The following is a 26,561-nucleotide window of genomic DNA, read 5'->3' as shown; positions in this document are numbered from 1 at the left end:
AATGTGAAAGAGTTCTATATGTTCAAATCAACATGGACATAGAAATCAAATAGCTCTTTTTTGTCAGACTACTTTTTGTCAAAGTGTGTGCATATACATATAGAGAGAGAGAGATGTGAGGGCCAGTGCCGCGCCTCAATAGGCTAATCCTCTGCCTTGTGGTGCCGGCACACCGGGTTCTAGTCCCGGCCGGGGTGCCGGATTCTGTCCCGGTTGCCCCTCTTCCAGGCCAGCTCTTTGCTGTGGCCAGGGAGTGCAGTGGAGGATGGCCCAAGTGCTTGGGCCTTGTACCCCATGGGAGACCAGGAGAAGCACCTGGCTCCTGCCTTTGGATCAGCAAGGTGCACCGGCCACAGCCCACCGGCCGCGGTGGCCATTGAAGGGTGAACCAACGCCAAAAGGGAAGACCTTTCTCTCTGTCTCTCTCTCTCACTGTCCACTCTGGCTGTCAAAAACAAACAAACAAACAAACAAACAAACAAAAAAAACAAAAATTGATCTTCTGTATATAAAGGTAATTGAAAATGAATTTGATGTGAATGGAATGGGAGAGGGAGCGGGAGATGGGAGGGGTGCGAGTGGGAGGGAAATTATAGGAGGGAAACCATTGTAATTCATAAACTGTACTTTGAAAATTTATATTTACTAAATAAGAAAAAAAGGAAAAAAAAGAGAGAGGGAGAGAAAATTTTCAATCCCCAGATGAACACAACAGCCAGGAGTGAACCAGGGTGAAGCCAGAAGCCATAGCTTCATCTGAGCCTCCCACATGGGTGACAGAGGCCCAAACACTTGGTCCACCTTCCACTGCTTTTCCCAGACCATTAAAAGGGAGCTGAATCAGAAGTGGAGCAGTTGGGACACTAACCAGTGAGCATATGGGATGTTGGTGTTGCAGCCGGTGGCTTCACCCACTATGCCACAATGTCAGACCTCAAAGCATATTACTATCAAAAGCAGAGAGACTGAATATGTCAACTTTGGAAAGTGGATTTTGAAATTTGTTTGCATGTTCCATGGATATGTGCTTCTCACCTTAAACTACCCAACTGTATTTCATTGGGTGATTCAGCACATAGAGAGAGATTGCTTAACAAGCTAGCTAGGAGAATAACTTCTGATGTTCTGGTTCACAGTAGGTTGACTATGGTTAATTATATTGTATCAAATATTTCAATTTATGTGAAAGAATATTTTGAATGTTCTCAGAACAAAGAAATGATAAATATATGAAGTGACAAATAAGCCTGATTTGATCATTGTACAATATATTCATGTACCAAAACATTACATTGTATCCAATAAATATGTTCAATTATTACATATTATTACATGCCATTTCAAAACAAAACCAAAAGTGGTAATTCCCAAACATAAGACAGAAAATAAACAATTTAGGAATTACCTAAGTTCTTTCTGCTACAACTCTAGCTTTTAAAGACATTTTTATATTTGTAATACAAGTGGATGATGTGTCAGCCCTAATGACTGGATTATATAGATGTTGAAAATGGCTGAGATATGCAATTTATACAACTCACACCAGAAGAACTAATCTTAACTGATTCAATTTGCATTATTAATTTGTTTAAACATCTGTGTATCTTTTTATCAAATATCTTTTGTATCTTTTTTCAAATATCATAACACCCCAGGAAAGAAAAGCCAAGGACTGACCCCCTGTCCTGCAGTGGATGCTCTAGGCAGGAGATGGCTTTGGGGATGAATGTTCTTTTCATCTACCTGCTAGGAGCACTGTTTGGAAGATGACCCTCAGCAAGGCAGAATGTCCTTCAATGATTGGTCTGTATAGGATCGTAAAGAACCATTGCTTAAGCTTAGGACAGTTCTGAAGGACCATCCCTACTCCAAATCCCTGCCAGAAGTGAACTGAGCTTTTCAGCGGTACTGCTCAACTTCTCCCTGCCAATGTCTCACCTTTCTCTTCTATGTAGTAAATACTAATCTCAAGAGCACTCCCTAATAGATGTTCCTGAATGCTGATTTCACTCACGTAGATTTCCTCCCAGGAAACCCAAACTGGAAATGTACTCTTAGGAAATGAAATTTATTATCCGAGTGTTTTTTTTTTTTTTTTTTGGACAGGCAGAGTGAACAGTGAGAGAGAGAGACAGAGAGAAAGGTCTTCTTTTGCCGTTGGTTCACCCTCCAATGGCCGCTGTGGCCTGCGCGGTGTGGCCGGCGCACTGCGCTGATCCGATGGCAGGAGCCAGGTGCTTCTCCTGGTCTCCCATGGGGTGCAAGGCCCAAGTACTTGGGCCATCCTCCACTGCACTCCCTGGCCACAGCAGAGAGCTGGCCTGGAAGAAGGGCAACCGGGACAGAATCCAGCGCCCCAACCGGGACTAGAACCCGGTGTGCCGGTGCCGCAAGGCAGAGGATTAGCCTAGTGAGCCGTGGCGCCGGCCTATCCGAGTGTTTTTTAAAACTTCATCAGTGCTGGTTCCTATGCAAGACATTCTAATTAAATAAATAATTCTTGATTTATTTTTAGGTGATCAAGAAAGCAAAAGTCCCCATAAGCAGTGAAGTGTGATTGCAAAGGCCCTGAAGTAAGCTCCATAGTGGCCAAGCATTTCAGCTGTAACTTCTAACCCTCCCATCTCAGCTATGATTTCCAGATGTCAAGTGAAGATAAGAATAGTACCTGTCTAATAGTATTTGGGGAACTGTTTAAATGAGACCATATACTTAAAGCACAGAGAAAAATGAAGTTCAGAGTATATGTCTGCTCTATTTTTAAAGTTATTCATTTATTTCAAAGTCAGAGTTACATGGACACACACACACACACAGGAGAGAGAGAGAGAGAGAGAGAGAGAGAGAGAGAAATATCTTCCATCGACTAGTTCACTCCCCAAATCCTAAATGCCCACAACATCCAGGGCTGGATTGGGCTAAATCAGGGAACTAGAAATACCATCCAGGTCTCCCATGTGGGCAGCAAGGACCTAAGTACTAGATATATCATCTGAAGTCTCACAGGATGCACATTAGCAAAAAACTGAATGTGAAATGGAAGCAGAAATCTATCCCATCTCTCCGAAGTTGGGTGCAGATATCCCAAACTGCAGCTTGAACCAATGCACCACAATGCCCTCCCTGCTGTATTTCCTGTATATCTTTTACTTACTTGGCAAGTGCTGGTCCATACATTTTGCACATGAAGGGTCTCAAGTAAATATAAGGCTAACTATCTGCTCCCATACCATTGACATTGTACAGTGTTCTTTGATGACAGGCTTTTTCTGGTTCAACTGCTTCCTCTCCAAGCATAATATTTGTCATTAAATACTATAAACTTATAAACTACAGTCTGTTGTGACTGGAACAGGGTTCTGTTTTGCAGTTTTCTCCAACAAACAGAATGAAATTTAGCCATTGAATGCAAAGCATTGTTTTATTGTTCTGAAAAAATATTTATAAACTTTCCAGGGTGATGATATATTTCAGAATTATTTGAAAATTGGTGGCTTCATGCCACTATTTCTTGAAATTTCACATCAAAGTACTGAAATCTTCAGGGAAAATAAAAAGTGTGGTCCAACAAAATCAGATTTTCAGACATCCATTGTTCTTATTTACACTTTTCTTTTCAGCTGGTGAAAATCCAATCCATGTAGAAATGCAGTTATCTCAGCACTTGCAGAATCACAGTCTATATTAACATGTAAGCACTATTCACTGTTTATATAATGTTCAAAATTCTGGCATTTGCTTTACTATTTTCATCACTACTCTCAGGCTTCAGTTAACTTTTGTGCCACCCATTCAATTCTCTGAATCAAAAATATAACACCCTGGAAAAATAACAGTGAAATGTGAAAACCTAACAAATGTACACAAAAATATGCAAAGGAAGTTATAGTGGTTTAGTCAAGATAAACTACACTCTTTTCACTGAGTGAACTTGCATGTAGGAGAAGGCCAGGACAGCCTTTATAGAATAAGTAGAGTCTTTCAAAGACAAACATTAATTGTATCTTTCAAGTAATATTTTTGCTTTTCTTCTGAAAATGCCAAACTTCCTGCAGACTATGGGAAGGATTGACAGACCCACAGAGGCCAGAAGCTACTCTCTGAGATGGCCTCACTCTCCCTGATGTTTATCCATGCAAGTCTCCACAAACAGGCACAGGAATCCACTTTGCTCAAAGCCAGATATGTAAGCAAGGGAGCAACATTTGTTCTTTCAAGATGTAGTTAAGACTCAAATTTCAGTTGAATTGGTTACGGACCTTAGAAATGTTCAGGTCCACAAAAGACAGATTATAGGGCATCAAGCACTTTTCACATAAGTTAGTTGAGCTTGTTAAGTGGGTCAAGGACTTTTCCTTATATTCCTGGGTGATTCACAAAATTGATGCCATGAGAATTAGCATAAAATTTAACTATATTTTAAGGGATCTGTCTAAAATTAGGGTTGCTTGGGCTAATGCCTCTCAAACCCCAGGGATTCTAAATTCTCAGGCCTATTCTGCAAATCACTTATGATAGGGATTTTCACTAATGATTTATTGTTCTTTAGCTCTGTATATCTCTTCTTTGTGAGCAGAGGAAAAACTGGGGCTATCCATTGAAGAAGCAGATGTCAAGAAGTCTAAATGAAACAGACTCGCAGAAGATCCTTTCTATGGAACTGAGATCGCAAGAATGCTTGCTATAGCTTGAATATGCTTTGTTTTCCCAAACTCTTGCTAAAATTTGATTGAGTTGTGATGATGTTGGACCTTTAAGAGGTAATTAGGTTACTAAGAAAGAGTTATGCCTTTCTCTAGGGAATGAGTTCATTCCCACAGGGTATTTAGTGAAATCTCCCTCTCAGGGATTTGGAATCGTTACCTCAGAAGAGGTTGTTAGTCAGCCAAGGCTGTCGCTCATTCTTTGCCTCTGCCACACATCCCCACTTACCCTTCCGCTTTTGCACTCTGAGTTGAACAAACACAGGATCCTCACGATATGCAGTCTCGCGATCTTGGGTGTCCCAGTCATGAGAAGTGCGAGCCAAAGTAAAACTCATTTCTTTGTGAACTTCCCTATCTCAGTGCTCTATTAAAATACTAGAAGATGAAAAGGATGATTCAATATATTTATTTATTATCCATTTAATGAAAAAGTAATAACTCAGACTCATGGCTGTTGGAATGAGTGTTAATGCCTAAAGTGAAATCATGATTTCTTCTTTTTTTTTTTTAAGATTTATTTATTTATTTGAAAGTCAGAGTTACACACAGAGAGAAGGAGAGGCAGAGCGAGAGCAAGAGCGAGAGAGAGAGAGTGAGAGAGGTCTTCCACCCACTGGTTCACTTCCCAGTTTGTCTCAATGGCTGGAGCTGTGCCGATCTGAAGCTAGGAGCTTCTTCCAGGTCTCCCACACAGTTACAGGGGTACAAGGACTTGGGCCACCTTCTAGAGCTTTCTCAGGCCATAGCACAGAGCTGGATCAGAAGTGGAGTAGCCAGGACTGGAATCAGTGCCCGCATGGGATGCCAGCACTGCAGACAGTGGCTTTTACCCACTATACCACAGTGCCAGCCCTGAGAGTATGATTTCTACAACACCCACACCTCTCAGTTCCTTCTCACTCTCACACCTGTAGGGGAAGAGGAACTTTAGGAATCTAACTTATGCCAGTGAGGAGATAAGGCTAGAAACAGAATGTGTCTGTCTTAGGGACACTAAGAGCCACTGATGACCACCATTCACATTGAAATTGGGGTGTAGTCAGAAAAAAAAAAAAAAGTTCCCTCTGGATCTAATCATGTGGGAGCCTGGAAGGTTGGGTCAAGGACACCAGTGGGAGTGGGGCTGGCAGATGGAAAATCGAAGGAGATCAAGACAGAGGGGTCTCCTAGGTTCCCCCCTGGGAAGGTCATCCTATTGGTATACAGGGAGACAAACTGGGGTAAGGGAGAGGCAATTGTGGATATTCCTTTTGACTCTGTGTTCTCAATTAGGTGTTAAGGCTGTGTTCTTTCTGGAAAGGGCATTGCGTGGTGCCCAGTGATTGAGAAAGGATCATGTTTATGAAGACACACTGTGTCTTTAAGAAAGTACCATTTTTAGGGAGCTGATTGCCCTCCACCCTTGCTCCTTTCACCCTGGATCAGTAGACGGTTTTAGTGCTCTCCACAGGTACAAATAAAGCCGTCCTCAACGAGGCAACTCGGCAGTTCTCCAGGCTCACAGATCAGATCTCATGCTTGCAAAAGAGATTTTCATCCAGGCCTTGAAGGCACATTTTGTTTTTAAATTGAATGTTTCTGTATCAACACTTGAAGCATTAGGGAGAAAAAAAATATGTACTTAGGAAAAGACACAAAACCTCCTTCCACACCAGATCACAAGCACTTATAGACTATAATACAGCTAAAAGATGATCAAAAAGATTTATTTTGGGGACAGAAAAAAATCACTATTTCTTCAGCAGAAATTCCAAAAGGAGAATTCATTTATCAGATATATAAACTTATCCTACAATCTTCATTTTTTAAATTTGGCGTAGAAATAACTGTCTCCCTGTCACAAAAACCAGGACATTTTTAAGGTGAGGAATAGAAAAAATAAAAGAGAAAATGACTTCTATCTCTATTTGTGTGGGTGTTTTTAAAAAAACAATCATCACTTTGGTATGAAAGCATCATGGTATCTATGCAGGATGAGAAATTTCATTTTAGCTTCTTTATCTAGTCATATATTCACATGGTGTTAACAAGTCATTGCTACTCTGACTTGATAGAGATAGCCACAAAAAATTCAAAATGATCATAAAAATCAAGGAGCTGTATTGTTGTGGCATTTGTTTCCCTGACAGGTGCCCTACTGCTTGGAATGGGATCTCTTACATGTACTGTCTATACCTCTAGGTGTACCTGGTACAAGCTGCCCAGGTTCTAAACTGCCAGGCCACTCTTTGCAGAGCACACTGCAAACTCCACCAGGTCAGCAGCAGTGGGACTCCCTTGCCCCATCCACACATCGCTTTTGTTCCATTGTATGTGTAAGAAATTATCAAATGCCAAATTGTTTTAGAAATGTCAGTGCAGAAAGAAAGAGCAATGGCACTATTGAATAAAAGGCTTGACATGAAGATTCAAAATACCAGGTGAGGCGTGGGCACATTCCTGACCATGCTGACACCTCAGGGAGAGAAAGGAAGGGAGAGGGAGAGAGAGAAAGAGAGAAATAGAGAGAGACAAGAACAAAGGTGTTGGTAAGGACTGAAACACAAAGAGAAAAGTATTTACAGAAACAGAAACCCGATCTGATCTGCTCTGAAAGTGTGCAAGAATAACTAGAGTGTGTCTATTAACTGATCACTAGGCTTGGCAAAACTCAGCAAGAAAAGGAGAAGTACAGACACAATTTGACTTTTGATAGAATCATAATCCTTAAAAACTCATCATAAATTGAAAATACCATTAATTGAAAATGTACTTAGGGGTCGATGCTGTGGCATACCGGGTAAAGCAGCCGCCTGTGGTGCTGGCATCCCATATGAGCAACAGTTCAAGTCCCTGCTGCTCCACTTCTGATCCAGCTCTCTGCTATGGTTTGGGAAAGCAGTAGAATATGGCCCAAGTCCTTAGGTCCCTGCACCCACACTAGAGACCTGGAAGAAGCTCCTAGATCCTGGCTTCGGATTGGTGCAGCTCTAGCTGTTGCGGCCAATTGGGGAGTGAACCAATGGACAGAAGACCACTCTCTCACTCTGCCTCTCCTTTCTCTATGTAACTCTGACTTTCATATAAATAAATAAATCTTTAAAAAAATTTACTTAGCACATCCAACCTGCCAAACTTCACAGCTTAACTTAACTTATTCTCACTGTATTCCAAACACATACATTAGCTTACAGTTGAGGAAAATTGTCTAAAACAAATCAGGAGTTGGACCTGGCTCTTTGGCATAGCAGGCTAAGTCTCTGCCTGTGGCTCCGGTCTCCGATATGGGCTCCAGTTTGTGTCCTGGTCGCTCCTGTTCCAATCTAGCTCTCGGCTATTGCCTGGGAAAAGCCGTAGAAGATGGCCCCAGTGCTTGGGCTCCTGCATCCACTTGGGATACCGGAAAAAGTTCTTGTCTTAAGATCATCCTAGTTCTGGCCACTGGGGACATTTGGGTAGTGAACCAGCAGATGTAAAACGTTTCCCTCTGTCTCTCCCTCTCTCTGTCCGTAACTACCTTTCAAATATATAAATAAAATCTTTTTTTAAAAAAAGCAAATCAAGAGTCAAATATTTTGTGTAGTTTCCTGAATACCTGTATCAAACTTAGTATCTACTAAGCTGATCTTCTGTATATAAAGATAATTGAAAATGAATCGTGATGAAGAATGGGATGGGAGAGGAAGTGGGAGATGGGATGGTTGTGGGTGGGAGGGAGGTTATGAGGAGGGAAGCCGCTGTAATTCAGAAATTGTACTTTGGAAATTTATATTTATTAAATAAAAGTTAAAAACAAACAAACAAACAAACAAAAACACTGGCAACACCATACACTGTAGACTATCCATTACTAACCTGTAGAGTGTAGCTACTCGCTGGGAACTACAGCTCATAGCTGTGGTCCAGCTTCATGAAACAGGGTTACCCACATATCGCTATCACATAAACAGATCAAAATTCAAAATCTGCAAGTACGTTTTCCCTGTACTACTTACAGGATTAGACAGACTGAATCAAGAGAAAATACTGGAGAACACAGTTAGAAAGGGATTTGTTTTGTTTCTTATCATGAGAATAAGAAGATACCCATGAGAGATCAGAGGGACCAAAGACTAGAAGAGAGAAGAGATTCTGGAGTCATCACTCCACCTGGGTCGAGACACTGTAAGTTGAGGCAGGATGGACTCATGAATGCCACTCATCTCCAGATATATCTTCAACAATATATGGGGACTCTGACTTTATATGATCCTGGAAAAATGTGGTTCTTCCACTAAGCCCTTTTTAATTGCATATGTTGTTCTGAAAACACATGAAGCTGTAGGCCAGATGAATTAAAAAGATGAGATAAGCCCAATTCCCATCCCAACTTCTTATCATTCAAAAAAAAGTGTTTCCAAGATCTGGTTATTGGAAGAATCCTTTGGGGGTGGCCATGGAAAGTAACCAGAAGCAGAACAGTGGGGAGCCTTCTCTGTGGGGTGTTCCAGGTTTGTCTCACCACCATCCCCTTTGTGAGATTCCATGAGCTGAACTTTTTCTTCCATGTAACTTTGGAAGGCTCTAGAGATTAGAAGCTCAAACCAGAGTCTAATAGATGTGGGATGTCAGAAGCAGGATAAGCAAAGGAATAGTGTATTTTTATCCAAACCACAGATGCCTGGCCATCTCCTGCAATTTACTGGTAAATAAATAAAGCCATACTGCTGCTTAATATTCCAGGGATTATAGGACTGCTATTTGATATCCATGACCCAGTTCCTCTGGAACATCATCGATTTAAACAGTACAGGTTTATTCCTTACCATCTTGTAGGTGGGCTGGGGCCATTTGGACGTGAAGCTTTCTCAGCTTGGCCATCTTTCAAGTTACTGCATGTTTTTCACTGCCCCAAAATATTTCATCTCCTGTCCCTATAGTAAAGTCAACTCAATAAAGATGGAAATCATTTGACCAGTTATTTTCTATGTCTAATTATTTAATCTAATTTATCATCTTTAAATTTTACTCAATAACTAAAGTCCTAACTCTGTCGCCTGTCCACCCATCCCACCTCCCAGTTACTGTTTCTACAATTAGTTGGTTAATTACCTGCAGAATTTGAAGACCAGCTCAAACACTGCTTTTATTTTTGGCAACTGTTTTACTTTGAATTACGGCTGTTTGTTTAATTAAAGTAATCTATTTAATTCTACTTAATTTAGTCAATGAATGTTTTACCAATCTCTCCATGACATTAATTTGGTCCTGGTCTTTCAAAGAAGATACATCTAATATCCCTTCATATAGAAACCTTTTATGTAGAAGCACATGGGAACATTAAATCAAAGTCTGCTAAAATGTTGCTTTTTTGGAAATTTCCTAATATTCTTTTTTATCCATGTGTGGATAGTGATGACTCCACAGATGGTCTTTAGGTCACCTGTCAGAGGAAAAAAAAATAAGTCTTCAGTGTTTTGTGGCTCCTACAGAGTCTAGATATCGCCAAGACAGAGGTTGTGTCTCAATCCACCAGCTGTCTTTCTCTGTGGCCTTTCCTTGTGAAACCTCACAATAAAGGACTTTTATTTAACAAGAAAACTACCAGCACTGTGAAGGCTCCAGCATCAGTTTTGATAGCACTGTAGGAGCACACTTAAGGAATGTGTTATAAAGCGGGAGACGTATATCCTTTTATGTGTTGAGAATAATGAGGTATTCTGATTAGTCTAACTCACTGAAGCAAATCACTACATAGTTTTAAAAGGTCTACTGTTCAATGCACCATAATTAAATTAAAGTTAAAATACTGTAATTATTTAGAACCAGGATGCCATTTTTTACTGGCTCTGTGAACTTATGGGCTCAAACGAACACAGGGATAAAATAGCACAACACAATCTGGCTATATATTATCTTGTCTATCTTGTATTTGGAATTAAATTACTCAAGAGTTCAGAGGTTAATAAGAAACACAGGAACTATCATCTATATAATAGTGGCTTTATATCGGCCGCCTTTAAATGTAAGTGGAGAGGATTAATTTCATTATTTTTGTACAGGCACAGAAGCTCAAATGTGTACACATACATATACCGGCACACTCACGCAGTCTCTTCATCTTACTGAGGACCTTTCATGGGACAGGAACTGTGCTTCATGCAGTATCTCTTGTCATGCAGAGAACCACCCTGCCAGCCATGTATTAATAGACTGACTTGCTATCGTCTCAACTTGGGTATCTCAAAGACTATTCAGACTCCAGCATGATCAAACTGAGTTCATCGTGATCTTGTCTCATCTTTCCTTCCCATTCCACCCTTGACCTTGGTGGATGGACCTGCTTTCTGTTCAGCTGCAGAAGCTAGAAACTTGGGTGTCGTCCGTGACTTCTTACTCTCCTACACCTGCATGTTCAGTCATCATCTGGTCTTTTAGCTCCCATTCATCTGTCAAGTCTTTCCCTCGATTTTGCCCCCCATGTTACAAATCCTGACCACACTGCCATCAGACCTTATCTGGACCGTGATGATAGTCTTCAACTCATTTTCCAGTATTCATCCCTCTCGGTTTAATGTTCTTAAAGCAGATTTTATTACACTACACCATACTTACCGTGCCTCTATGCTTTTCCACAGCTCTTATTGTAAAAAAAATCTTGAATAGAATCTATAAAACTCAACACTTTGCTCCACCCTCTGCCATTTTAGGCTCAAATTACACCCACTCTAGCTCCCTCTTCATTCTCCATCCCCAGTGACTTCCTTTTGTTTCTTAAAAGAATGCTCCATTTTTTTATCTGCCTTAGGACGCTGGAATATGCTGCTTTTTATGTTTGAATGCATCACTCTTTTTCCATTCCATTGGCCTAGTTGATGCTTGCAAATATCTTGCCTATACAATTACTTTCTCAGAGATGCCTTTCTCTATCGTATGATAGGAAGGGTCTTCTCTAATTCCTTCAGCATCCTATGTCTTCTTTTCATAGCATTTAGTATGGTACATGAATACATGTTAATATGTGAGGTTATTTGAATATTATTCCCATTTGACTGAAATTTCCTTCAGGGTAAGAACTTCGTAAGCATTCCTCATAATGCTTAGAAAAATGAAATGTTTGGTAAATATTTTGGTCACATGCTTAATTCTTATTCTCACTTTAATAGCCTCTCTAATTACTGAATACAAAAGGGAACAAATTTCTTTTAAAGAAAGAATAGAGAAGACAGATGGAAGCAAATATAGAAAGTAAGAGCTGCTTTGTATTTCATGTATTTTTGATGACCAGGGGGAAAAATATCACTGATGTGTTAAAATACTAGAGCTTTCCTCAACTGCAAACTCTCCTTTGAATAGACATCTTTTTTCTAGAAACTCAATTCAAGTGGAAATTTTGTCACCTGGATTAGAATCATTTGTCCACATGAGCACAACTGGTAGGTATCAGTAGTCAGATTCTCAAAGACAATGGTAAACTTGAGGCAATTCCAGCTTGGGGAAAGGGTTTGAAACTCAATGGAAATATCAAAGCTTGAGAGATTTACTTGGGTAAGAAAGAGACTTGTATTAAAATGTGTCCAGAATTGCAGTAGTCAGTCCCCCCACCAGGGAATGCTCATAGCCCCAGGTGTGTAACATGCAACACTGAATCTGTTGTGCTGTTGTTCAAAGACACTTAAGTTCAGACAGAACATAACCTACTCCTGCATCTTTCTAAAGTATCAAAGGGGGACGGTGCTGTGGCAGTGGGTTAAAGCCCTGGCCTGAAGCACCAGCATCCCATATGGGTTCTGGTTCTAGTCCTGGCTCCTCTTCAGATCCAGCTCTCAGCTATGACCTGGGATAGCAGTAGAAGGTGGCCCAAGTCCGGCACAGCTCCGACAGTTGCAGCCATCTCAGGAGTGAACCAGCGGATGGAAGACCTCTCTGTCTCTACCTCTCTCTGTAACTCTTTCAAATAAGTAAAATATTTTTTTAAAAATAAAGTATAAAAGGAAAAGCACATCTGTAATGTAAAACAGTACTAAAAGCCTCTATTCCAGTTGTGCTCATTCTCCACCTCACTCACATGCCACAAGTTCGCACCAATATGCACTCCCCAACTCCACAGCCCTAAAATCCTCCACATTCCTGGAAACTTAGATCCTGGAGAGCTTCTTATCTCTTACCCCTCTCCTCTGTGGGTCACTTTTTAATTTTTATTTTATTTTTTCAAATATGTACTTATTTATTTGAAAGACAGTGTTACAGAAAGGCAGAGACAGAGAGAGAGAGGTCTTCCACCCGCTGGGTCACTCCCCAGATGGCTGCAATGGCCAGAGCTGTGCCGATCTGAAGCCAGGATCCAGGAGCTTCTTCCAGCTCTCAGACATGGGTACAGGGGCCCAAGAACTTGGGCTATCTTCCCCTGCCTTCTCAGCCCATATCACAGAGCTAGCTTGGAAGTGGAGCAGATGGGACTCGAACTGGAGCCCATATGGAATGCTGGCACCTCGGCAGTGGCTTTACCCACCACACCACAGCACCAGCCCCCACTTTTTCATTAAGTAGGAAAATTGTCTGAGACGTTAGGTTGTTTGCCCATTCCCCAGATCCTCCCAACACAGGGAGTGAACCTAGAAAACACAAATCTTCCTCCCATAAGTGAAAGAATTAAGGAAGGAATTAAAATATTTATAATTTGATTCTGTATCTTTCAAAATAACTATTATTGTCTCTCTTGTGGTTGAAAACATACAATTTTATATTATGGCAAAACAAATAAAACCCCGATGTGCATTTCATGATTATGAACTGTATGTCACACAGTGTCATGTTTTGTGAAGGTATGATTTTTTCCCCCTTTTCCCCCCCTAGGGGAGGAGCAGGCAGCACAGACATCCTGGACCTTTTTAACCATGAACTGTTTGGGTGAAATATAAATGAATGGCATTATACTGGATAACCCCACTAAGTATAAATCAACAGGAGGTATTAGGCACCAAGATAAGAAATCAGAGCAGATACCAAAATAGAGAAGCAGGGAGTGGTTAGAGAAATTAACACTAAAGAAAACCCAGCCATGTGACCTCTTTGCTTCAGCTAAATTTGGCATGCAAGATTCACAAAAGAAGCCCTAGGAGCCGTGATTAAGTAATTCAGTCCAGAAAATTGCTTGAAGATAATTAATTCAATGGTAAAGCTCCACAATGTTTATGGCCATTCATGGACACAAATGAGCTCCAGACCACCTATCTTTGGAAATGAGAGATGGCCCCTTGATGAAATGCCCTTAGTGGCCTGCTTGTTGCAAATCCCGCTTAGCACTGCGCTCTGAGGTTAAATGCCCAAGCTGAGGGAGATTTCAAAGTAGGATTTGGTTTCTGCACTGGATCACACTTAGCAACTTTCATCTGATATCTAAGGACATGTTTGAAACCAGTTACAGGTGCTTACTGTGATCTTTTTTGTTTTTTAATAAGAAGACAAGAACAACACTAGTAAACCAAATCATGGCAGGGAGCAGGCTAGCCTAGCAGTTAAGGCCCACTTCCCACATTAGAGTATCTTAGTTCAATTCCCAGCTCTGCCTTCTGAGTCCAACTTCCTAGTAATGTGGACCCGTGGAGGCAGCAGAGATAGCTGAAATAGTTAGGACCTTACCACTCGTGTGATTGACTTGGATTGGGGTTCCCACTCTTGACTTCAGCCCTCACCCAACCCAGTGTTGCAGATAGATAGTGAACCAGTGATTGAGAGGTCTCTCTCTCTCTTTCCTTCTCCCTCTCCCTCTCCCTCTCCCTCCCCCCCTCTACCACCATACACACTGTCTCCCTCTATGACTCTTAATAATAAAAAAAAAAATCTTAAAAGAAAACAAACCATAGTATTGATCTTATGTTGGGGAGCATGCAATAAGATTACTTTGGTTCTCCCAGGAATCTGTTCTTAAACATGATGATAACAACACATCTCATTAAATTAAGAAAGTTTTAATATAGAAATGCTAGATCACAACAGAGTTTCTGCAAGTCTTACAGATGAATCAAGAGTAGTCAACTGCAAAAGCCCACTGGTTATATTTAAATAGAAATTACCATGAAACATCTAAAATTACATACACTGTGGTTTCCACCAGTCATGAACTTTCAGAATAGCCAATGATATACTAACAATTCTTTAGTTTATTCAGATTGCTCTACCATCGACATCACCAAACTGATATTCGACATAATGCATTTCTAGGATAATATATTTCTAATAAAGAGCATATGTAACCAAACTCCTCCTAATTCTTCATATTAGGAGATAAAATGCTGCTATTTGTAACTTTGTGGATTTTTTGCATTACATTTCAAAGAGAAAAAGTGGAAAGAAAAGAACACTAAAGGGAAGGAAACTTTTAACAGCCTGAGATTATATATTATAGCCACTGAGAGGCTGCTGCATATCTATATAACTGAATAGGAAGACTACAAGTGGTTAGTTCTACAATCAATTGTTTTTGTTCCTTAATACAATGTATGTGCCAAAAAATAAATCGTTTAGGTTCAAAGGTCAGGGAATTCATTAAAAGAAGTTCCTAATAAAAGTGATTCAATCTTTGTATTTAGCTTTTAATATAAAAAATTAATTAACATTTGCATTATGAGACTTGACCTCCCTAGAGAAATATAATCAATTTTCTCAATACAAGATGGATTCTGCAGAGGGCATAATTTCTAATTGTGGAGATAATCAATCATGTCAGTGGTGCAGGGGAACTGTAAATGATGCACAGAACTATTAAACTCTAGGCTCTTCTAAAGCCAGTTGTCAACACCATAGTATATAAATATATACTTACAATGAGACTGTTTAATTATAACATTGATTAAATTATTGCAGTTCCTGGCATGATGCATGATGATGGTGCACTGTCTGGAAGGCATACCAGACAACGGAAAGCACATCTACGGTTTGCAAATGTGATTTCACAAGGAAATTGTGTTCATTATAGCAGCTTAATGCATGTCTCCACTAAGAAGACTGCATTACTAAGGAGAGGTAAAGGGGTTTGGGTTCAAGATATTAATTCAAGAGACAAAGATTATAGATGATTTTACTTTCAAACCATTGTTTTGTTATTTTGAAGCATTCCTTTTTAATATGTTCTTGACTCTTTAAAATGTAGGTAAAAGTCATAAAACATAAAAATAACTATTTTAACCTTTCTAATGTGTATAGTTCAGGACTGGCATAGCGGGCTAAATCACTGCCTGCAACACTGGCATTCCATGTGGGTCCCAGCTGCTTCACACAGGATCCAGCTTCCTGACAATTTATCTGGCCCAGCCTGACCTTTGTGGACATTTGGGTAGTGATCCAGTAGATGGAAGATTTCTCTATCTCTCTCTCTCTCTCTCTCCCTCCCCCTACTCTCTGACTCTGCCTTTCAAATAAATGATTTCTTTTAAAAGGTGTGTAATTCAATGGCTTCTGATAGACTCACAATGTTGTACAACCATCACCGTTGTCTAATCCTGGAATATTTTCATCACACCAAAAACAAACTCTGCACTGATTAATCCCTTAAATAGAACCATATAGTATGTGGATTTTCGTCTGATTTCTTTCATTTTGAATGATGTTTTTGATATGTACCCATATTGCAGCATGTACCAGTACTTCATTTCTTTTTATTTCTGAATAATATTACATTGTGTGGCTGTAACTCATTTGTTTATTGTTTCTTCAGTTGATAGTCATTTAGGTTGCTTCCACTTTTTTGCTATTAAGAATATTGATTCTATAAAAATGAATATTCTGTACAATTTTTTTATTTGAATCATGCTTTCAGTTCTCTTTAATGGGTAATGTTTAATATTTTAGGAACCACTGAAAGTTTCCTACAGTAGCTGCATCATTTCACATTTCTATTAATGAGGAATGTCCCAGTTTACCTATATCCTTACCAACACTTGCTATTTTCCTTTAAAAAATGGAAGAAAAGGGGCCAGGGCTGTGGCACAGTAGGTTAATCCTCCACCTGCGGCGCTGGCATCTCATATGGGCGCTAGTGCTAGTCCCAGCTGTTCTCCTTCCAATCCATCTCTCTGCTGTGGCCTGGGGAAGCACTAGAAGATGGATCAAGTGCTTGGGCCCCTGCATCCATGTGGGAGACCAGGAAGAGCCACCTGGCTCCTGGCTTCGGATCTGCACAGCTCCAGCCGTTGTGGCCATTTGGGGAGTGAACCAATGGACAGAGACCTTTCTCTCTGTCTTTCCCTTTCACTCTCTGTAACTCTGCCTCTCAAATAAATAAATGAAATCTTTTAAAAAATGGAAGAAAAGAAATTATTATAATTACCACCATTGAGTAGATATGAAGTAGTTTCTCTTGTGGTTTTGATTTGCATTTCCCTAATGACTCTAATGACTAATAATATGTTGGGCATCTTTTCATATGATTATTGGCCATTTGTATACCTTCTTTGGAGAAATAGCTATTCCAATCCCTGCATATTTTTTAAATTGGGTTTTTGGTCTTTATATTGTTACCTTGTACCAGTTCTTTATATGTTCTGGATACTAAAAGTTTATTAATTAACTTTATGATTATATATATTTTCTTTCCATTCCATTGGCCTTTTACTTTCTCGTACTGTTCTTTGATTCATGAAAGTATTTAATTTTTATGAAATCCATCTCTATTTTTATGATTTTTAATTTAATATGAAGAGAACAGATTCTACAGGTACAGTTCCAAGAGGACAACCACACTTCCCTCACTCCCCACGTGCTGCTGGTTTGGATATCATATGCAAGAAAACGCTGATTCAAGGTCATAAATGTTTACACCTATGCATTTCCCTAAGAATGTTTAACTTTTATTTCTTATACTGTGAGTGATATAGAGGGTGAACTATATAAGATAAGTGTGTCAAGTGATTTGCCCAAAGTTGAAATTTTCTATTTCTATGGAATCCATATTCATTGTTCAAACTCCTGAATTTTAAAATGAAAGCAGGAAGCTGTGGTCTAATTTAGTGCAAATTTCCATTTCATATCCAGACATCTTTGATTTGGTTTGGTTAACCAAATGCTCTACTAGCAAACCTTTCACGTGGAGCTATAAATATAGGGGATACATTTTTTCAAGACAGAGAAAGAAGGGAAACGGAAGAGGTAAGATTAGAAGCACATAAGATTCTCTGCCAAGTTAGAATTGACAAGATTTAGATGTCCAAGAAAATTCTAATTCCCGTTGATGGCACACAGCCCACTTGACCATTTATCCTTCATTTTACCTAATAATGTTTCTGCAACCAAATATGTACTCAATATATTTTGCCTTATTAATAATTACCATTGCAAATGACAAGAATACCAACTCCAGTCTGCAAAGTTCTCTATTTCCCCCCTGTATATAGAGGAAGGGAGAACATCAAGATTGCCTTCTGCATAGCATGGAATGTTATACTAATCCCTGAAAATTAAGGATAACAGAAGTGCTTTGAATTGTGAACCAGTGATGAAAAGTTAAAATTATAATGTAAATCTATGCTTCACTTTATTTTTTAAAAGATTAATACTCTTATATTTTTGTATCTAAGTTATTTGTAAGAAGAAGAAATATTTGAAGCAATTATTAAGAATATTACTGTGAGGCAGCTTAAGCAGTATGTCCATTAATGTAAGAGCATTTAATGTCCTTAATCATTTATTACACAAAAACTAATCAGTGCTTTCTGTGCGCCAGGCATTGCAGTGAGTGCTGATGATACAATGAAAGCAGCCTCTGCTGTCCCTCTCTTCATAGACATTATAGATGGCTCCTGGCTTTGGATCGGCGCAGTTCCGGCCGTTGCAGTCGATTGGGGAGTGAACAAATGGATGGAAGACCTCTCTCTCTCTCTTTGCCTCTCCTCTCTCTGTGTAACTCTGACTCTCAAGTAAAAAATAAATAAATCTTAAAACAAAGAAAAAAAAGACATTATAGATGAATGGGGAGTTAGAATTTGGAAACTGGCCATTACATTCTATTAGAGGGAGATGTATTATGATGCAGAAAGTACTTAAGACTGTGTGAACCAAGTTGGAGCACAACCTAAGGATCAGGGATGACTTCCTGGAGGAGATGTCTAATGTGACATCTGAAAGCTGAAAGCTCACCAGGACTTAGTTGTGTAAATGGAACTGGGTGGCATAGACTAGAAATACTAATAGAAGATGCAGCATAATGAACACTGAATAGCCAGGAACAACATGAACTATGTGAACAATTGAAAACATTGCTCAAGGCCGGCGCCGTGGCTCAACAGGCTGATCCTCTGTCTTGCGGCGCCGGCACACCGGATTCTGTCCCAGTTGCCCCTCTTCCAAGCCAGCTCTCTGCTATGGCCCGGGAGTGCAGTGGAGGATGGCCCAAGTCCTTGGGCCCTGCACCTGCATGGGAGACCAGGAAAAGCACCTGGCTCCTGGCTTCAGATCAGCACGGTGTGCCGGCCACAGCGCTCCAGCTGTGGCGGCCATTGGAGGGTGAACCAACGGCACAAGGAAGACCTTCCTCTCTGTCTCTCTCTCTCTCTCACTGTCCACTCTGCCTGTCAAAAAAAAAAAAAAAAAAAAAAAAACACATTGCTCAGCAGTTCAGTATGTCAGGAACATGGAGCAAGGGTGGCCAGAAAATCTGAGAACACGCATTTTGGAAGGAACTTTTGGGCTCTATTAAAGACCCTTGTCTTTATTCTGAGGCTTAGAGGGAAACTGTTGATGGGTTTTAAGCAGAGAGCAACATTATGTGCTTTTAGAAAGATGTTAGTGGTTTCTGTGGAAAAGAAACAATTCCAACATTACAAGATGGAAGAAGGAACAGAAGGAATAGGTTCTGGGAGATAATTTGTGGCACCAAGTTATAGCATTTACCTTATTGAATAGCTTCAACTTTATTCATGAAGTAGAAAGTGTCATTTGTGAAAGTGAGGCAGAAGCTGATGGATTTGAAGGCAATGCCAGCTATTATTTCCTACAAAGAACATTTAATAATCACAACAAATCATAAGCTGATTGCTTACATAAGCACATAATATAGATAAGAAAATGAAGCTACAAAAAAAATCTTAACTCTCTTGCCCCAGTTCTTTCTTCTGGTAAGTGGTGAGCTGGGATTTAAATCTGGGGTCAGGCTAATAATGTCTATATCCTCTGTATAAGCCTTCTTCAGTGGAGTTTATGTCCATGAATTTTGTGTCTAGGACCCAAATCTTTGTAGCTATACAGATATTTCTCTGGGGCTCTTCAGAGATGAGTTAACATAGGCACTTACATGACATTATGGATTTGGGGTTTTGTCAGGCAAGTGAATAGAAAAACGAGAAGGTAAGGAGGTTAGATGAATGGCAATACTGAGCCAGGCAGAGAAGGAAAGATATGCAGGAAGTAGTTGAGTAGCAGTGAAGGAGGATGTGAAATTTGGGAGATCTCAATGAGATCTAAGAATAGGAACCATGGGAAGTATGAAGTGAGAGATCTTAGGATAGGAGGTGGTAGTCAGAGGGTAGCGTCTTTGAATGCAAGATCTCACATGCAGGACAATTTGGGGAGATCACAAGCTGCAGGTTTAGGCCCTGTGCATAGAAGGGTAAAGAGAACTGAAGTTGAGAGTCAGCTGGAGAGGAGGATTCCGTAACTTGAGGGTCCAGACTGGTAAACCAGATATCCATATGAATGGTGAAGAAATTCAAGAATGCAGTGGAACTTGGGGAATTGAAGATCTTTGCACAGCTTCAGGTCAAGACTTGAGTTCATTCCCTGACTTCCAGTAATCCCAGTCTTGCCCTAAGTTGTTATGATTTATTTTGAAGGGCTCACATGAAATTACCAGGGACAATATTCTTGCAGCAGGAATTCTGAGGTCCCCAACAGCCTCATTTCAGAGCACTCTTAGGAAGAAGAAGACATGCACAGAGTGCTTATTCACAGCATATTAATACTTTCAAATATGTTATTCCTGAGTTTATCACTTAGGGTTTTCAAATTAAGAAGCAAAGATGTGACAGCTCCAAGTTTTGTAGTCACAATTTTATTAAAACTCATTTGATGTTTTTGTTTTCTCACTTTCTCTGTGCAGATGTCTCCATAGCATGTTTAGTGAGAAAAATACACTTTGAAGATGTCACTGTGCCCTCAACTCAGCAGGGCTAATTCACTTTAAAACATGTACCATCAGCCACAGTTCTGCCAATAAATTCTAGGGGTTTGTGTTTGCCATAATTGTAAGGGACCACCTCAGTGCCTCCCCTGGCATAGAGAAAAGAGACTTGCCCTATGAAACCTCAGTTCTCATGGAACTCTTGCCCCCTGAAAGGAACATCAGTGCAGCCAATTTAAATGAAAGGGGTTCATTCACAAGCTATTCCTGAAGTGCTGACATGGCTGATGCGCTGCCCTGCTCCATTCTACCTTCTCTTCAGGGACTTATCCAAGAATCCATGCAGACTATGTGTGAGCTAGCTAGCCTTAAGGGGACTGGCAGTCACACACATCTGACCCAAACCTACTGACAAGCAGAATGTGCATGGTCACAAGAGATGAGAGCCATAAGGTAAGAGTGAAGGGGATGAGCCTCACTCACCACTCTGAGCCTCAGTGACAAGCCAGCAGGATTCAGGATAATGTGGAAGATGAGTCAGGTCCATTCAACCAGTGAGCAGGCCTCACATCCTCAAGTGGCCCCTTCACACAATCCAAATTATTCCTACACAGCCTGATTCTCAGGAGAAAGTGTCTAGCATCCCAGGATTCCAAATTCTACTTGCACTGGGACAGTGATTTGGGACCCCTGAGAAATTTCATGGGATAAATTTTATTTATTTTTTTTTAAATTTTTTTTATTTATTTATTTTTTTTTTGACAGGCAGAGTGGACAGTAAGAGAGAGAGACAGAGAGAAAGGTCTTCCTTTGCCGTTGGTTCACTCTCCAATGGCCGCCGCAGCCGGTGCACCGCGCTGATCCGATGGCAGGAGCCAGGAGCCAGGTGCTTCTCCTGGTCTCCCATGGGGTGCAGGGCCCAAGCACTTGGGCCATCCTCCACTGCACTCCCTGGCCACAGCAGAGGGGTGGCCTGGAAGAGGGGCAACCAGGACAGAGTCCGGCGCCCCGACAGGGACTAGAACCCCGTGTGCCGGCGCTGCTAGGCAGAGGATTAGCCTAGTGAGCCGTGGCGCCGGCCAATAAATTTTAAACTATTTCATCAGGGACCATTTTTTGAGTGATTTGAGTGGTAGATTTTTAGAGAATTTATATACTTCTTAATTTATAAATTTTCTATAAGAAATATGCATATTATAAGAGAAATACATGCTTCTTTAAACTTTATTCCTCTTCATTTAAAACTAGATTCTTTAACCATTTAGTCTCTAAAGCCAGGCAGGCTTGAAATGCTTCTAGCAACTCCTGATCAGGGACTTTTGACCAAGGTGGGGCAGAGTACCTACTGTGGTTTCTCACTTTATTGAAGATGCAGACCTGACAGAGGAACTCTCAATGAGTACTAGAATGTTCCGACCTCAGATCAGGAATTTGTAAGAACACATACCATCATCAGCATCAGCCTTGAAAAAAAAAAAAAAAACAACAACAACAACTCGGGGCCAGCGCCATGATTCACTTGGTTAATCCTCCGCCTGCAGCGCCGACATCCCATGTGGGTGCCGGGTTCTAGTTCTGGTTGCTCCTCTTCCAGTCCAGCTCTATGCTGTGGCCCTGGAGGGCAGTAGAGGATGGCTCAAGTGCTTGGACCTCTGCACCCAGAGACCAGGAAGAAGCACCTGGCTCCTGGCTTCGGATCAGTGCAGCGCTGGCCGTAGCGGCCATTTGGGGAGTAAACCAACGGAAGGAAGACCTTTCTCTCTGTTTCTTTCCCACACTGTCTATAACTCTACCTGTCAAAAAAAAATCTTACAGTATTATTTGAAATATTTAATGGGTGGGTATTTAGCACAGTGGTTAAGACACTCTTTAATAAGTCTGCATGCCAAATAGAAGCATCTGAATTCAATACCTGGCTCTGTTTCTTAACTCTAGCTTCCTGATAAAGCAGACCCTGGGAGGCAGTGGTAATAGCTCAAGCAACTAGGTTCCTATTATCCATGTAGAAGACCAGGACTGGGTTCCTAGCTCAGCCCTGAGCATTTGGTGAATGAGCCAGCAGATAGGAACTCTCTCTCCCTCAAAAAAATTTTAAATGAATTTTTTGATATCTCACACTTAAAGAGGAAAATTCTTACATTTAAAACAAACTTCTGTTGTCCATGTTTTTTTCTCCAAACTTCTTATGTTAAAATTCTAACCACTAAGATAAGGGTATTAGTATGGGATTTTGGAGGGGGGGCATCTAGATTTTAAGGACCGAATCCCTATGAGTGGTATTAGTATTCCTGTAAAACAGGTCCAAGGGGACTTGTTTCCCCTTTCCATTGTGTGAGATCAGTGAGACACACCATCAGCGAGTTGGGAAACGGACCCTCACCCAATCGTGAATGTGTCAACACCTTGATTATCTTGATTTCCCATCCTCTATAATTGTGAGATATAAGTTTCTGTTACATATCAGCTATCCAGTTTATATTTTGTCATAACAGCCTGAAGGTCCAAAGGCAAATCAAAATCCTTTCCTCATCCCACTATACTCAAATCTTCTTCACTCATTGACTAGTTGCCAAACTGAAGCAGTTGGGAGAGAGCTTTTGCCATCATCAGTGTATGCCATACATTTAGGTAAGATTTGACCCATGTACCTACATCTCTAAAGGAAATAGTTTTATCTTCATACTACATTAATTTGAAAAGGAGAAGACAAAAAGAGGCTAGAAATAGAGTTTGGATAGTCAAATATTTACAGTAAAAAAATAAAGAAAGCACTTATTAAAAATGTATTCAAACATCTTAAATGTAAAGTAGTCTGCATTCAGTTAACTTTTAACTCTGATTTAAATACTATAAAACCTGACCTCACTACTCCATTCCCTAGAATAAATGTGAAAAGGAGCAACTGGTATATCCTAGGTTTATAAGCAAATAGATATGGAAACCTTAAGTAAGAATTCATGGGATAAAACCTCTATAAACCAGAGATGCATCCTTCCTATTAATTAAATAAAACTTTATAATCATTCTCTTCTCTCTGTCCAAAAGATGCTATTTCTGAACTAGGACAATTTCACATAAATCAAAAATTTTGCTTTAAGAGGGAAAGAAAGAAGTATGTGTTTACTAATCATCTATAATTGTTAGGTAATTGCTGTGGACTGGACACTGCAATAAATAGTTTAGGCATAAGCTTTATTTCATTTTTGCCAGTCTTCCAAGTTAGGAATACTAATACACTGAAGCCACCTGACTTGCCCAAGATCACACAGCGGGGTAAGATACACACTCAAATTGAAGATTTACTGGAGCCCAAAACCAACATTTCCTTTCTCCTACACTATTTTTAAGGGTATTTATTTCTATTAGTTCCAACAACTAATGTAAATTCTGAAATATATGTATTTATTCTTATGAAGGTAGAGAATACAAGAAAAATAAGACCAACAAATATAATAAGTTCAGCATGGTAGATTTCCCAGCCTGGTGACTACATACATTCAATAAAAAGAGTTCTCTTTTCAATTGCCATCGATAATTTATTCTATTATTTAAATGTCTTGAAACATTCCAAGTTATTTCTCTTGAGGCTATAATATCTTTTGAAAGGACCTTATGGTATTGTCTAAAACATGTAGATTTTTCTCCATAAGAGTTGTGAGGACTTAAAAGTAAGCAAAATTCACTCAAATCCTCCTAACTTACTCCGTTTATTTCCCATTTTGACCCATTTAAAATAATTTAAGCCAAGTTTTCAAAATGGCTTTTTGCAGTTTTTCATCTTTTGAGATTTAAATTTTAAATTTATGTCTTTGTACTCCAGGCCTTCTCGTTTCCTAATTTATTTTTCACTTACTTCAAGCCATCAACATATCCCTGCCATCAAGTTTGATTTATATTGCCTAGGAACATAATCCAATCATGAATCTTCCTTGGGAATGCCAACATGGTATGAGAGAGAGCTCACTTTAATAATCTTTCTATAGTGGAAAATGAAAGACAAAAAAATAAGTAAGACTTTTAAAAATATACCAAGCAAACCTTATAAGCTTATAGTAATACAAGACACTTGACCCTTCCCTCTTCCAGCTGGAATTAACCACTAGAAATAATAAAAAATCCCAAATAAACACCACCTTTCCACACCTCTATCCCAGATCCCTTGTGCATTGCCACTAAGCTTGAACACCTCCCGTTTTACCTGACCAGGCAAACACACCTGGTCCTCTGTGCTCTGTACCACTGCTAAGTGAGCAAGAGTACCCCTGAGTCAATGGCAATGTATGTTGGCAGTTACAGAAGTCAACATTGGTGATTCAGATAAATGAGGAAGGTATTGGATGGATGTTGTGATTATCTTCCAGTCATAATGAAATCTCAGGTAGGCAGGAACCAAGAAGGCCCCAGGGACATCAAAAGCAATGTTTAATAGACTTTGTAATTACTGCCCAAAACTTCAGTTAACTCAGATTCAAAGACTCTCATGTTTTGTGTCTGTCTGTCTCATAGTCAGATTCTCAGTTTAGAAAATATCATCAGCACAGCTTGAGCCAAATGACTGCTCTAGGTTCCATCATCTTGCCCTGAGTACACAGATAGCAACAAAAAGGCAAATTTTAGCTCCTGGGAGTCACATTCTGAAAAAGGGAAAGTCATGGTGCCCTAGGAGATCTCCCTAAGACACATCTAATACATGCAGCCTCTATGCCAATGCACAGATCTAAAGAGCTCCAAAAGTTGGGGGAGTCCAGGAGACAACTTGAGTTTAGATTGCAATAACTAAGTTGGTAAGAACAAAAAGGACTGTCCAAATATTGATCCCACGTATGGCATCAATCAATAAGAAGCTCTATTTTTACTTAGTCTAATTCAGCAATTTCAATAGATTATTGATAATTGACAAAGCACTATGTTATATAATATAGGTTTCTTAAAAAGGAAAATATAAATTACTCCTATCTTCAAATCAATTTCTTCTGAATTGAACAGGATGTCTTAACTAAGGGTTGTTCGTTCAATAAATATTTACTGAGCTCCAATTGTGTACTAGACAGCTCTAGGGGATTCAGTAGTGAACACAAGGGACAAAAATCCACACCCTCGTGGAGTTCTCACTATAATGAAATACGGTAAGTATAAGGGACTGGCTACAAACCCAGGCTCTTGACCTAGCTTATAAAGGTTACATTTCTGAATCTCTCTGTTTTTCAGTTTTCTCATTGTAAAACTGAGAATGATCACGGGTCTGTCAGTTAGAGCTGTCATAATGTGTGTCTATCACCTCACAGAAGCTCCTATCATCATCATTATCAACATCAAGAGACTCTTCCATCAGATCTTCATCCCCCTTACCCTCTCTCACTCCAACACCAGAACCTAGAACCATTCTAATGAAGCTGAGGGTGGAAATGTTGTCTATATTCTTTGAGTGTGTCTGAGAATGTGTTGAATTTCAGGTTCACCAGAGTCAGATGCTGAGAAGGAGTTTGAGGTACAAAATATTTATTAGAGGGAAGAGCAAGAGTGGGTATAGAGAGAAGTTGAACTGCAGTTCAGATCCAAGAATTTCCCAACTAACCATCAGGATGCCCAGAAGGTAGAATTGTTATGCTGAAACAGAGGATCTGCCCAAAGCATATGTGTGTCTACATAGACAATGAATAAGAAAAAAGGACATTCTTAAGTCACAGAAAACTTAGAGTGTAATGAGTAAGAGTAGGCTGGATGTATAATGGCATCGGGGAATATGTTCAGACAGAGTTACCAAGTGTTCTGAGAGTTCACATACT

Source organism: Oryctolagus cuniculus, chromosome 3, assembly GCF_051225735.1.
Source record: "Oryctolagus cuniculus isolate XC-2025 breed Fujian yellow rabbit chromosome 3, ASM5122573v1, whole genome shotgun sequence".
Classification (NCBI taxonomy): domain Eukaryota; kingdom Metazoa; phylum Chordata; class Mammalia; order Lagomorpha; family Leporidae; genus Oryctolagus; species Oryctolagus cuniculus.
The sequence above is the reverse complement of the archived record's forward strand: the minus strand, read 5'-3'. Positions refer to the sequence as shown.